We start from the raw sequence: 13,113 nt of genomic DNA, 5'->3' as shown, positions 1-13,113 counted from the left end.
AAGCCCAGGTGCACTGTGTGTATCATGCCAACGCAGCTCAGGGCTGTTGCCCACTGCCTTGGGGCCCCAACTGCTTTGCAATGGAGGAATAAATGCACAGCAGCCATCAGATGTTTAACCTCTGCGGTCACCAAATGGCAGGGATAATTATCAGGAAGGATTTTCCACGTCGTGTACAGCCAGCAAAATCCAAGTCATGTGATTCTGACAACTCTGATGGTACAATAAAGCATCTATAAAACACACTGCCATTATGAGCAGTTGGGGTCAGCTCTCAAAGCGCAGCCCAAAGGGGTGACAGCTCCATTTCTCCTGCTGCCACTGCAGGGACAGCCCCAAACAACCCCGCTGCCCGCAGTGCCCACATAGGAGTGTCACCTCACCCTCCCACAGCTTGGCCTCAAGCTTCAGGCTAAGGTTCAAGATGAATCTCTCACCCTGCCCTCAGTGCCTATGCTAAAGCCCAACACCCCCTGATGCTCCCTGGTTTCTATGCAATTCGGTCACCATGCTGCACTGAGCCCGCCCCTGCTGCAGCCCTTGTTCCCACTGGCTGCAGTCTGCTCGCACTCCGAATACACTGCAATCCCTCCGCTCCATGCACGCTCTGCAGCTCCCCTTGCACCCTGCAAGCCCCCATTCACCCTGTACTGCCCTTGCATCCCCCTGCACCCCGCATGCACAGCACCACGCTGCAGCCCCGTTACATCCTGCATGCATTGCATCCTCCCCGCACCCTGCAGCCCCCCGCCTCGCTCCCACCCCAGCAGCCGCCATCACGAGCGCGACCCACCCGCCCCCTCCCACCCTCCGCCGCCGCGTAACGCCCGCCCTTCCCCGGCTGCGGGGCGGAGCTGGGCGGGCAGTAGCAATGCGCATGGGCCCCGGTGCCGAACGGAGCCTTTCTCTGCGCCGGGGAGCGCGAGTGTGAGGGGGGTGTGTGCCGGTTGGATGCGGTTCCCCCTCCCGGAGCGTCCTCCGTCGGTTCTGCGTCCGTCGCCCATTCACCTGCCCGGACGGCGGCCATGGAGGCGGTACGAGGCTGGTAGGCGGCGGGCAGGGCCTCCGCTGCGGCGGGGCGAGGTGAGAGCGGGGCGGAACGATGCGGGGAGGAGTGGGGGGTGGGGGGCTTTGTCAGCGCCGACGGCCGCGCTGCCTCTCGGGGCCGGTGAAGGAACAGCGCCGTGCGGCTCCATCTCCAGCCGGTGGGTTCCGGGCATTTTTATCCTTGTTTTCTTTATTTTATTTGAATTTTTTTCCTCCTTTCCATCGGGGATCAGTGCGGTCGGTCCGTGCTCGCTCACCGTAGGAGGTGGGAAGCGGCAGAGCGCAGCGCCCGGCTGTACTCGCGGGGCTCCGTGCGCCGCTGCCCGCAGCCTCGTGTCGGATCCTCGCTGCGCTCTGAGCCCTTTGTGCGACAGGCACGCGGCCCTTTGGAACCGTTTAAAGCCCCCCTACACCATGCGGGGGGATCCCCGCACACCCCGTGGCTCCGGGGCTGCCGTCGGACCGCGGAAAGGCGTGGGGTGCCCCGGGTTGGGGGGTCTCCCTGGTTGGCTCAGCGCTCCGTGCGGTGGGGATGGCGGTGTTGGGTGTTCAAAGGGAGGATCCGGAGTGCTGCGGGTGAATTGTGGCTTCTGCAGAACGTCAGGTGTGCCTTGAAGCTTGGGTGAGTGTTCCCTGGTAGATTGTTGGTTTCGTGGAGCGGTTTGAGTCGGAAGGAACACAAAGGCTGTTTAGTCCCCGTCCACGCAATGCACAGAGACACCCACAGCCCCACCTGCTGCTCAGAGCCCCATCCCTGACCATGGCTTTCTGCAGGGATGGGATGCTGCTACCTGTACCCGTGTGTCCCTGCCGTCCCATCTCTTTCTCCACAGAGAATCTATCTCATATCTCAATCTCCTGCTCCTTAACTAGATTGATGGCTTTCTAATTATAAGAGGGTGATGGGATCAATTCATCTTTTGTTGAGCTTCTGTACTTTTCACGTGAGATAGCGCAGAAAACAGCACTTTGGACAGAGACTTGGATGGCCTCCGCTGTAGATGGGAGTCCCAGCTTGTGGTGTTGGCCAGTGTTGTCGTTGGGAAGAATGCAATGCATTGGAAAACATGAAAAGGCAAAAAGGTGGAACCTTAAAATATGCCATTGCATTTCAAGAAAGAGAGAGAAGAGTGGAGAGATCCAAAACTGGTTCTCCTTCCAGCATGGAGAATGATGGTGGAGCTTTGGAGACCGTGATGAGAATATCTGCCAAGTGTGGGAGTTCTGAGCAGGGAACAGATACCTTTCCCACAGAGTCAGGATAAATGCTCTACACGGACTTGTTTTGTGTCATGCAATTTCTTTCCTGCTGCACAGATGTCTCCTCATTGTAGTTTAGCAAAATTAAGTTAGGCCTGACTGAACAATTTATTTTGACTGGCAAGTAAATTATTATGTGTTCTTTATGAGAAAGAGCAAGCAAATGGCTCTCGTGATTGGAATGATTTGTTTTCATGAGGCTCACCAAAGGTTTTATGGAGTATCAGAGTATGCATCCATCTATGTCTGTTGGTTTTATGAAATTGAAATGCACTGAAGCCATTGGGGGGAATTTTATTGCTTTGAGGACATATAGTGATCCAGATAATGAAATGGGAAGAAGGAAAATGGAGAAGCTCTGACAACATGCTCCTTGTAACCCCTATTATTTGGGGGTACAATGGAACTGCAAGTATTAATATGAAATTAATAACGTACAGAATTATTAGTTCACTGCCAGAAGCAAACGGCTGTTAAATAGTTCAGCTTTTGATCTTAATGTGGGATTTGTTTATTTAAGTATATTTGTCAAGCTTTTGGAGAAGCAATGGGTATTTGAGGCAGGTCAGCAGGGCTAACACTTGAGGAGATGGGTTTTGTAGGGTTGTGTGCATGGTTGAAGCTGAACATAGCAGTGTTTTTGTGTGTCTTTCTGATGGACTGTGAGGTATCCACATCTCAGTTCTGTTCTGTTTTCCTGCAATGGAAGCGGGGGAAGTACAGTGATGTCATTGAGTTTTCCTTCTGAAGGAGAAACGTTACTTTGCCATTTAAATGCATTGTTTTGCATGCAGTGTCAGCTCGTATTGTGGAGATGACTCCAGTCAGGCACAGTGCTGCATTCATACAACCATTCTGTGTGTTTTTCAGGGTCTCAATACACCTATTTCCAAAAATAGGAGTGCTTTTCCTAGAGGCATTTGTATAAATGACCAAGGTTGCTGTGGGTTCCCTTGGCCTTCACTTCCTCCTCTGCACAAACGAGAGGAAGATGTTGGCCTCTGCATGAACTGGGAGATGGTTTTTGTTGCATTTCCTCTTAGCGTGGTCTCACTAATGATGTTGTTGTGTCACAGCTGTTGGCTCCATCCCATTTTGGGTGATCCTGTTAACGCGAAAGGAACAATCTACAGTGTTTCTCAGCTTGGAACATGAGCGCTATTTTCTATGGAGGAAAAAAAAAAAGTCCATTTATTACCTGGGGTGAAGCGGGTCCTCCGGTCCGGCCGGTCTGAGGATGTTAATTTTCATAGCGATTCCCATTGTGATGCTAATCTTGGAGCTGTCTGGCTGTGTGCCCTGAGCCAAAGGCACGGGGATGTGCGTGCCGTGGGCACTAAGGAGAAGCATCTTATTACCAGCCAGTTATTGTTGTAGAAACGAGGTCTTCCAGCCAACCAGCACTTGAAGGATGGCGTGACCTGAGGAGGTCCAGCTGCAGGTCAGCAGTCATCGACTAATTTCGAGCTTGTCTGGTTGAAACCGTTTCTTTTCAGTGTTAGTTCTGTGTTTGTTTGTTTTTTAACTCATGGCTGGGAACAAATTGCTGTCGTTGAACGGTTAAGACTGGAAAAGTTGAGGGAAATTCAATTTATTGCGTAATGGAAAAGGCTTAATGAGGTGCTCCAGGTGCTTTGTGGCTGTCAATGAACTGGGTTCTCCTCCTGTGAAGGTTCCTGCTGACCTCTGCCATACAGTGTGGGCTGGGGCTGTTCCTAAACACATTACGAAGCCTTGTTGTATTTCAGCTATTTGATGCTTTCTATTCGGAGTCTGTGCATATACTCAGTGAGACCAGCTTGCTGTATCTGTATGTATGCAGTGTCACGTTAGTTGGAAGTGGCTAAATTAATTAAAAACTGCCCTTTGAAGTATTCAGTAAATTGGATTTGCTTTCCCAGCAGTGGACAGGAAGTTAATCGTGTCTAAGCTGATGTGGACTTCTGCAATCTGATTTTCCCTGCAAAGAAACTTTATTACCTAGTTGTTAAATGCACGCTTAATTAGGCGTTGATTAAGCTGATAAACCAACACTACCAGGTTTGCTGTAACCAGGTTGGTTAATATGCCATGCATACCCTTCCTTATGTTGTTTTGTTTTTTGATGGAACACAATCTTAGCTACCTTGAAGCCTCCAGCTGAAGGGATAGTTCAGCGTAAATTACCGATCAATGATTCATCCTCTTGTCATCCTAATTGCTCTCTCTGAGGAAGAATAGGTTAAGAAAAACTGAATTGATTTAAGTGGGAAGGCCATCCTTCTGAGTCCATGCTGCAGTGTGGTAAGAAGTTCGATTCAGCGGAGCTTCGTGGTGGCTTTGGATGGAGCTCTGCCACCTCCCCTTTGTGCCCATCCACTGGTGCTGCTGTATTGGCTTCACTGAGTCCTCTCTGGAAGCTGCAGTGCTACCCCTCCCTTTCCTCCCAGACTGCCCCTTCTTTTACCTTTCCAGACCTCAGCCTTCCATCTTTATGGATGGAAAAGCAGTGATTTAGATTATACATTAATAACCCTTCTAAGAGTTGGAGAAAATAAGTAGTTTGAGCCTGCCTTCTTGGGGATTTCGGGATAAAATGAAGTGCTTAAACATCCCTGAGGTTTTTTGTTGGATGGAGGGTCAGTTGGTCAACCACAGCCTGAGATATGGCCCTGGGTTTCCTGGCTGTGGGTTTGCAACATGAGGGTCACGGTATGAAGCACAGTGTGTGGATAAACTCACTGTAATGGTTCAGATTTATCTTGTGTGCTTCTGTTTACTTTTAAGCAGGCTTTATAGCAGACCGGCAAACTGTCAGCGCCGTGTTATTCTTGGTTTGGACTTTTACAGGCTCTTATGCCTTGCAGCAAGCATAAAGCAGGCGAACATTTCTTCCAGACAAAGCATGCTCATGGGACATCTCATACTGTGAATCAAACTCGTGTCGCTGGGTAATTCAGCAGCACAGATGTGCTGCTATTCCTACAATGCAGCGCAGAGAAGGTGACAGTGATGTAATTACTGCTGGTGTCTTGCTCGTAAGATGCAGGGCTAGAAAGTGGTGTTCTAAAAGCTTTGTCATCACTCACTGGCAGATTGAGATTATCAGTTTTGCTCAAGATAACTGTCAGGAAGGTGCTGGGTTCTTATAACTCACTTGGAAGTTCCTGTTTCTTCAAGAAAACCATGTTTAATGTCCTGTGTATTTCATTATCTGAGTTATGCTTAGCAGCAGCTAAATGAGTGTCTATTAGAATGATGAAGCCTTGTTTTCTCTTTGGTAACAATGCTTGCTGGCATTGGATAGGTGTGCATTGTGACCTCAGTATTCAGAGTGTTCAAGGTGCATGCAGGCGCTCTGGGGGGGAGGAAATGAGAGGTGCAGTCCTTTGTGTTTTCAAAGCAGTCTGGTATCTGTCTGGTGCTACTTCCAATCCCTATGGTTACCATCTCATCCCTCACACCCTGGCTGTGCTATAAGGATCGCAGCATTTGGGTGTTGTTGTTTTCAGTGTGTATGCATACGTATGTGTGTTACTTTAGAACTGCTGACAGACTTCACTTTTGCACTGGTATGTAGAATGTGCTCACTCAGGTGAACTCATGAATGAGTTTTAATTTAAGCATATACATCTTTTGACACAGTTTGTACAGCAGAGTGCATTGATTCTTCCTCACTCGTATCCATACGCAGCTTGATGTGTTTGCTGGAGGTTGATTCAATAGTAGTTCAATCAGCAGTGGTATTTCACATTAAGTCTTGCTAATTTATTCCTGAGGTGGAAATGAGATTCCATAGGCCTTCAGCTGAATGATGCATGAGGCAGCTTCGTGTGGAAGGAGAGGTCCCTGGTAACTGCTGCAGCCCATTTCATTGAAGAAACAGGAACAAAAGTTTGTTTGTAACTCTGCTGGAATGGAGAACAAAGGCTTTGGGGACCTTTGAACCTTTGTGGCTGTGCATCTGAAGGAGGAATTGTTCAGGAATGGGAAAAGCTGCCAGAAGAGCAGAGCTGTGCGTTCCCCTCCATCTTTCTGCAGCAGCGTTTAATAACCACATTTAAAGCAAGAAAAGTAATTAATTGGGAGACTTCTTACTTGTTCTTCCTATCAAGCTCTGGTTTGATTATCAACCATGCAGGGATGGTTATTCTATCAGTTTGTGTTTTCGCTATTTTATTGAGCTGAGGTTTCTTTTAACTATTATTTGTTTTAATGGTTGTATTGGATTCTTCCGTCTTGTTCCCTGAAGAAACCTTACTGGTTGGTTACGTACTCAGATGTGTTTGCTTTCCTTGTTGTTGTGTATGCGCTCTCTGCATATAATTCTGTCCCAGGAAGTACTTTGTTTCCCCTCTTTCTGACTGCACTCTCATTTCACAATTGCTTTTCAGTGGTCATCTCTCCAAGGAAGGCAAGCAGGAATAATCAGTGCTCCGAACAAATTGCTCCTTCTCTGCAAGCTGTGCTGCCTGGCACACTGTATATTGCAATCTCCATTGGTTCTGTGTGTTTGTGCACGGCTGGGTTGGAGTTTATTCTGCTTTTTATGTTGTCTGTTCACCCTGCTTTCCAGCTGGCCCAAATGGCAAAATATCTCAGATACTTTCTGTTGCTTCTTGGAACTCTTGTCTTCTTCATAGCCTTTGCTTGCTGTTTCTGCAAGGTTAAGCTGTGCTAAAGGGAAGCACACCCCCATGTCTTGCAGTGTGTGAATCCTGGCTCCTCAAAGTGTTGTTGAGCTGTGTAACAGTTGTGCTGTATCTCTGAAGCTCTCTACAGCATTGTAGGTGTTGCTTTACTTTCTGCTTCTCCCTCTGATAGATGCTCAGCAATCGGAACTGCTCAAATCACCTTTCATTTTTAATAAGATTTCACTGTGCAAAGTGCTCTTTATCTGATGCTTCACCAGTTATCCACAGAGCAGTTGTAAAGCGTGTATCCAATAGATCCTCGGCCATTCAGTTTCATAGACATGCTTTATTAATTTGTGGCTAATGCAGCTGTCTGGAGTAGCACTGGGAGGCTTTCTGAGTGTATTCACCCACATTACAGGGTAACCTTCCCTGCTTTCCATCTCTCAGCACAGGTACCCCTTGCATTTCCCTTCTGTCAAACACCAGGTTGAAGAGTTAAGCCACGGTTAACTCTTACGATTAAAACAGGAAATGCAAACATATAGATTGGTGTTATAGGAAACTTAATTTGTCAGCTCTTATCTCTGGAGAACGCGTGTGGAGGAGGGCTGCCATATGGCTGCTAAATATAACACAACTTTCTCCTGCGAGCATTCAGAAAAGTACAGAAGTTCGCAATCTGCTATCTGTGCTTTTAACAAGAAAGTGCTGCAGATTTTAAGAGTGCAAACCGAGGTAATGGGAACGGAGCCAACAAGTAATGTAATAAAATGCAAGTGTTTCCTGAGGAGGTGATGTTGGCTGACATAGGGGTGAGGTGCTCAGCATCTTGCCTGTCCCTTTGTTAGCAGTTTCTGTAAAGCAAGGTGGTGATGCAGGCTGGGTGATGTCAGCTGTCAGTGCTCCCTGCCCTCTGGCTCCAATAGATGCCATTCTTACTTGCTTTAAGCATCTGCATTGTTACATCGCTGCATTGAGGTGCTGCAGAGCTTGGGCTCCTGCTGTTTGAACCAGGGGAAGCACAGCATGGGTGTGGGTATTCCAGATTTGCCTTCAAAAGAAGTTCTTGTTAATTTACCCGGCTTTCATGTTTGCTGGAGGTGCTGCCAAGACGCAGATGATTCTATGCTTTAAGAATACGAATGTAATTGAAATATGGTCACGTTTCTAGTATATGATTTAACGTGGACATATTTGAAGCTAGCAAAACCCAGCAGGGCACGTTGTGCAATGTGGTATTTCTGCCTGGATGTCAGCAGTGGGCATTTCAGAAAAGCATTTTGCCATGTGTGTCAATCACGTTCAGGTGGGGAAAAGCCTGTGAAGAAAAGCAGAGCTCCAAAGCAATCTAGATGTGATGTCTTCTCCCTCCCTGCGCTTCTTCTGAAGCTTCATGTAACGCGCTGTATGATCTAATAGCTAAGGGTGTGTTATTCTGGGCAGGCTTTGACAGCTGAAGTGAAGGTTTAATAAGTTTTGAATGGAAACAACCAAAGTAGGTGCTGAATGTCTGACTTCAACATTCTGAAGTGCTTTGCTAATGGTAGCATGTGAGCAGTTGTAGGGCTGCACATAGGGTTAGAGGTGCTGCTGAAATATCTGATAGGAAAAGCTTATCCTGGAAGAGAATAAGAAGAGAAACTGTGTTGGTTGTGTTCCTTAAGGCCTTTAGGATATTTCAAAGGGATGGGTATAGTTTTACTGATGGGGTTTTAGTGACTAAAAATGCAGTCAGGCAAATCCCAGCTTGTTGGGGCAGGGAGAGTTCCTTTGTGCGCTTGAGCACATGTGTGCTTTCACTGCTTTCTCTATGAACTTCAATTGCAGGCAACAAAAATGCACTTTGTTGTTCTTTAATAATAAATAACAGCACAGCAGTTTTGATCTTCAAAGCACTGCTCAGACCTTAATTAATCTTCATAATAGCGCTGTGGGGGAATTAAAAGTGCTCCCTACGTTGGTGGACAAGGAGCTTCTTAATCTGGAGATGTGAGAGGATTTGCTTGGGCTGCATTGCAGTGGTGCTGGGATGGTTGCTCTGAGGCTCCCGGCGCTGCTCCTTAATGCTGTGCTGATGTGTTACGATTTTCACTAAAATCATCAAGAATCGAAGCTGTCATTTTCTTCTTTTTTTTTGCATCGTTTTGAATTTCCATCTGAGCGTTACCACTTATGCATATGCATGTTGGAATTCCCCTTGGGATGTTTCCAGAGGCACAACGTGGTGTAGGTTTGTATGTGTGTGTGCACACTGAGAGCAGGGATGCAGAATTGCACCTCAGAAAGCCTGGCTTGCAATTTTTTGTTGTAGGAAAGGCAAATAGAAGAATACACAGCCCTGGATAAGAAGTGTCTCTGTCTCCCTCTTCTAATCTTCCTGGTTCTTCATCAGGTTTAAAATAAGGAGGAGAAGTTGATACAGATGTTCAGTTTTCAAAGCTCTTCATTGGTCGCTGGTAATTGGCATCAAAGAGCACATTCTGGTCTGGATACCTAAAGCAAAACCAATGCTGTCCAACTGATCTGCAAACAGTTCATAGTGCTTACCATGGGAAGGCGGCCATCTCTCCAAATAGTCCTACATGGAGCCAGTGTTGACGTCTGCGTTAGATGCTGGCAAGGCAGAACTAAGGTCAGGGCTGGTTGATTGTGTTCCAAAATGCTGAATAGTTTTTACACGTCCTGAGATGCTCCAATATAACGAGCAGCCCCTGATTGGTGTTTCCTGCTGTGAACTCCAGCTTTGACAGCAGGCGCTGTAATTTCTGCTGGTGGTTGCGCCCATTTGCATGAGGAATGAATGTGGGCAAAGCAGAAACGTTGACAACCGGTTAAACGAGTTCTGAAGTATGAAGAGCCGAGTCAGCAGAATCCCATAACTGATGCCAGAAAACCCTGTTAGACTTTACCTGGTGACCTCGTCATCTCAGAGGAACTTGCTGACAGCGTGGTGCTCCCAGCTCTGTTTGAGTGATGGGCTTTCCAGCAGTCCCTACTGTGGTCCCTACCAGGTCCAGGTTATATGATACGTGCATTCCAAAGGGCAATTTGCAAAGTGATTTATTTCCACTCTTTTAATTTCCTCGAGATGCAATGAGTTCAGCTGGCTGAGGGGGAACTGTGAATACTGATTTGTTTTGAATAGAGAATGCAAAGCGTCCTTGGGAAGCCGTGATGTTTTCAGGCTTTGGAGCTCTCAGGCTTTTGTGATTTCATGAGCACCGTGGAAATTTTTATGAGCAAAAAAACTTTTGCAATTGTGGTTTTCCTACGTTAGGTTTAGGAGTTCTGTTCTTCTGGTTTTCTGCTAAGTATTTGATGCATTAGTGCCCAGGCAGGTATAGGTATAAGCACAGCATTAGCTCTGAAATCTTCTGATTCATGCTTGAAATTTGCCAGCAAGTTGTTAGACAGTGTTACTGAGTAGTTTGGTTGTGTATGAAGGATCTTTGTAAGACATTGCTGTTGTATTTAGTGTTCCAAAACATCATCATAAGCAACGTGTTCTCTTCCCAAGTGCTGCATACATTAAGTCTAATGAATCTGTGTGGTTTTCAAAGGCCAACACTTCTGAGTAAAGACATGCAAAAGAGATACATGGAGTTCTTGAGTTGGTTCAGAAGTAACTCCAAGAACTCAGTGAGGCTGTTTTTTTTTTCACTTAAAGACTTTGTTTTAAAGTGGAGATAGTGTATGGGTTCAGTAACTGCAGTCTTATGTCTGCAAGTGTCAATGGTACCAATGGAAGAAGACCTGAATGTCTTGTAGCAGCTGAACCTGTGTGCAGCAGGTTAACCTGGCTGTTGTTTGGAAGGCTGTTGTTCTTGCATCAGTGCATCCAGCTAGGTGTGCTCCATTTGTGTGGGGGAACAGGGATAACTCGGAGCTTTAGCGAATGCTTTTCAATTGCTGATCTATTAGGGTTGTTGCTGACTGACATATGGTATGACATACGGTGCTATTTACCACCTCCGTGTCTGAACTGACAAGGAAATGATTTATTTATTTATTTAACATTTAACTCCATTAAGTACTCGTCGGCATCATCCAGCAGTACCCTGGCCAAGTCAATTTACAGTTTGCTTTTCTTTTGTTTATCCCATCTGCTTGTGACTGTTTGTTTTCGTTGGCCGGGCAGGCAGATGAGAAATTGCTCTGTAGTATCAAGTCAAACGTTGTATCTTCTTTCAAAGTCAGCCTGGTTCTCTCCAGAAATAAGAACCCAACTGGAAACAGTAACCAGTGAGGCTGGGGAAAGGACATCAGAGGTGGCAGCTCTTGTTGAATATCTGGTCTGTGGTGAAAGAGGAGGAAAATAACGTGAAACGGGGCATCTTAAAACCTGTGACAGCAGCTGCACCCTACAGGGTGCCAGGAACAACTCCCAGTGCCATAGCAGGAGCTGCTGGGTTTGCTGCCTTCCGGCACTGCTGTGCAGCCATTGCAGAGAGGATGCTCTTTGTCTTTATTACTGCTATCTCAACAACTGCTTTAAAGAATCTACTTAAGGAGATGTGTGGCTGTGTATACACATGAAGGTAAGTAGAACAAGTGCTTCAGTATGGGTTTATACAGAGAAAGATGAAGAAAGGTCTTGATATTACTGATATAGAAGGGCTTGTATTTGCATCTGCCCAGCTTCTATGAGAAAGTCCAATTTCTTCCGTGGATTCTGCAGTTTTGCAGCAAGAAGAAAGCACTGCAAATATATACAAACAATTTGAGGAGTTCTCTTCACTGTGATTCTACTTTTCTCTTCCCTGTTCTCGTTGGGAACAGTCTGATTGAAATGTGGGCATGCATTTCCATTAAAGCTGTCAGAATTTCTTGCTACCTGTCACACTTCCCTTGCAGTAATCAGTCACCTTGTGAGCATTCATGTTGAGAGAAAGCAGTTCATGTTTTCCTCCCCCCTTGCTAATTTCTCTTTTCATCATTAAGTTCCTAATTCTGAAATGGATGTTGGTTGAGCCCTCATTTCCTTGAACAGAACCTGAAGGTTGAATCTGAACTTTGTCTTTTATGATGAAAATGACCTGAAAGGTTAAAAAACAACGAGTTGTCAAATTACTTCTCATTAAACAACCAAAAAATGACCCTAAACCAAAATACACTCCAGTTTATTTAGCCTGTGTTTTTAGAACCTTTCTTAGGTTGCTTTTTGTTGTCTTTAATATAAAAGGGAGGTGAGATGTCTGTGTAGTGGAAATGGAGATTAATCCCTCTGAAGTGTCTTTAACAAACCCTGCTTCATTTTTTATGTCCATCCTTTGGAGGAAGTGTTGACAGAGCAGTTGAAGCTTTCCCTTCTTTTGATATATGAGCATTTGAGAACTCTTTGCAGTCACTTTTACTTTAAATAGTCCCAAACGCTGCTGTGAAATGAGATGAACAGAGAAAGCAAATGACTGATGAGCAGGATTTGCTCAGACTCAGAAAGGGGAAGAATTATAAGGTTAATTCATGCGATGTTTGCAAAGGACGTGAAAGATCCTTAGGAACAGGATGCTCAACACTTGAACACTGAGTATTGATGTGATGCTGACATGTAACTCCCTGGCTTGAAGATGCTATCATAAACTGAAAGCTGAAGCTGTCACTCTTTGCTAACCGGTGCTAAGTGCATCAGTAACAATGCATTGTCAATGGCACAGAAGGTCTCTGCACTCTTTCATGTTTTGTTGCTTCTCTGATTCAAGTGGAATTCCCACATATTGCCTTGTGTGTGTCAGTTCCGTGGGCTCTTGTGGGAGCTGGGCATTCTGTGGGTCTGAGATCCACCCCATGGGTGCAGGGTTGTGCCCCAACAGAACCAAAGACCCTTAATTGGGGATGGAGTTTTTTAGCTGTTTGTTTTTCAGTGTCTATTTACAAGCTTGTTCACTTGTACTCTAATCCAACAACTTAACAGCTGCACTGAGCTTGTGTGCATAACCAGTTTCTCCCCAGCAGATACTAACACTGGAGCAATGGATGTGTTAAGCCTCTTGCTTTCCCCCCTCTGCCTTCTGTTTTAATTCCAAATCAGCATCCTATCCAAATCTGCGATTGCATTTCGTTAATCCTAAGAAGCTGAGGATTTTTTTTTATTCCTCTTTAGAGGAATTTGAATTCTTTTTGGTAGCACACACGTTAAAAACTAAGTCGGAATAAAAAAATCCCTCCTCCTGTAGTGCGAGTTTGAAGCCAT

At 45.9% G+C, this 13,113-nt stretch overlaps 1 protein-coding gene across 1 annotated transcript in view; it reads left to right on the top strand.

The window, feature by feature from the left end:
• Positions 1-1,122: 1,122 nt before the first annotated feature.
• The window catches only part of LOC107324097 (rho GTPase-activating protein 32-like), a 64,792-nt gene continuing 52,801 nt past the window's right edge, over positions 1,123-13,113 (top strand). The window contains exon 1 of the mRNA XM_032449063.1: positions 1,123-1,205. The gene's annotated coding sequence lies outside the window, so the exon portion shown is untranslated. The remainder of the gene's footprint in view (positions 1,206-13,113) is intronic.

The sequence above is a fragment of the Coturnix japonica genome, chromosome 24, assembly GCF_001577835.2.
Source record: "Coturnix japonica isolate 7356 chromosome 24, Coturnix japonica 2.1, whole genome shotgun sequence".
Lineage (NCBI taxonomy): Eukaryota > Metazoa > Chordata > Aves > Galliformes > Phasianidae > Coturnix > Coturnix japonica.
Note: the sequence above shows the minus strand (reverse complement) of the source record. Positions and strands in the feature narration are given on the sequence as shown.